We start from the raw sequence: 1,890 nt of genomic DNA on the forward strand, positions 1-1,890 counted from the left end.
TAGAATTAGCTTTGAAGTGAGTTTTAATGCCAACCCTTCTTTCCTGGGGCTGCCTTCCCTCACCCTTTTTTGACTCTTTCCTTCTGATGAATCTGTTGCTAATCTTTGTTGGTAATGATATTTTATTCAAAGGCATAGATGACTTTCTCATCAAATTTTCAGGTGAGTCAGATCTCCAAAAAGAACTAATAAAATAAATGACAAAATTATCTCAACTATTGAACTCAACAAGATGACAGTTAAAAAAACAATAAAATATACTTTGCATTTAGATTATAAAATTACTCAGAAGAACAGGATGAGGAAGAGGAAAAGAGTTAAGAGAGGCCCCCAGACTCTCTGGCTGGGCTGATAGATGAAGCTGTTCTTCTGTATGATGCCCATTCATGAAGACTGGGACAGGTGCTTTGTGTGATGTGCAGACACCAACAGAGCATCAAGGAAAATGAATCAGGCAAAGTTGTTCTAAACAAAGAAACAAGATAAATCTTCAGAAACCAACCCTAATGAAATGGAATTATATGATTGGCCTGAGAGAGAGTTCAGAATAACTGTCAAAAATATGCTCATTGAGGTCAAGGGAACAATACATGAACAAAAGGAATTGCAACAAAGAGATATAAAGTATAAAAAAGTACCCAAACAGAAATCATGAAGGTGTAGAACACAATTGAATTGAAAAATTCACTAGCGGGGTTCAATAATAGACTAGATCAAGTGGAAGAAAAGATCAGCAAACTTGAAGACAGGTCATTGGAAATAATTCAGCCAGAGAAGCAAAAAGAATGAAAAAAAAGTAAAGATTTAGGGAACTAATTGAACAACAGGACCAATATGCACATTATTGGAATCCCAAAAGAAGAAGAGGAAAAGAAAGGACCTGAAAGTTTATTTGAGGAAATAATGGCTGAAAACTTTCCAAATCTGGGGAAGGAAATGGACATTTAGATTTAGATTCAAGAAACCCAACAAAAACCCAAGTAAGATGAACCTCAAAAAAATCTACAGATCTTCCTCAACTTATGATGGAGTTATGCTTTAATAAACACATTATAAGTTGAACGTGCATTTAATACACTTAACCTATTGAATATCATAGTTTAGCATGGCCTACCTTAAACATGTTCAGAACATTTACATTGACCTACAGTTGGGCAAAATCATCTAACACAAAGTGTAACAAGTATTGAATATCTCACTTTAATTTATTGAATTTGTTGAATATGTACTGAAAATGAAACAAGAATGGTTGTAAATATACTCTTGTGATTGTGTAGCTGACTGGTCTCAGAAAATCTTTGCTGGCCCACATCGTGAGAAAGTATCATACTACATATCGCTAGCCTGAGAAAAGATTAAAATTCAAAATTCAAAGTGCAGTTTCTACTGAATGTATTTCCTTTGCATCATTTTAAAGTCAAAAAATTATAAGTTGAACCATCATAAGTTGAGAACTGCCTGTATTCTGAGACACATTATAATCAAACTGTCAAAAGCCAAAGACAAGGAGGGAATCTGAAAGCAGCAAGAGAAAAAGAAACTTGTCACATACAAGGGAACCCTCATAAGGGGATTTTTCAGCAGAAACCTTGCAAAGCAGAAGGGAGTGGGAAGATACATTCAAAGTGCTAAAGGGAAAAACCTGCCAACTAAGAACGATATATCTGGCAAAATTATCCTCTGAAAATGAAGGAGAGAAAAAGATTTTCTGAGACCAAAAAATATACAACACGCCCCCCCCCAACACACACACACACATAAGGGAGTTCATCACCACTAGACTTGTCTTACAAGAAATACTGAAGAGTTTTTCAAGTTGAAATAAAAGGATGCTAAATAACAATATGCTGGCATAAGAAAGTATGAAATTCATTGGTAAAAGTAAATATG

Source organism: Eumetopias jubatus, unplaced genomic scaffold, assembly GCF_037043125.1.
Source record: "Eumetopias jubatus isolate StellerSeaLion01/CBP00866 unplaced genomic scaffold, mEumJub1_p1.0 scaffold_8, whole genome shotgun sequence".
Classification (NCBI taxonomy): domain Eukaryota; kingdom Metazoa; phylum Chordata; class Mammalia; order Carnivora; family Otariidae; genus Eumetopias; species Eumetopias jubatus.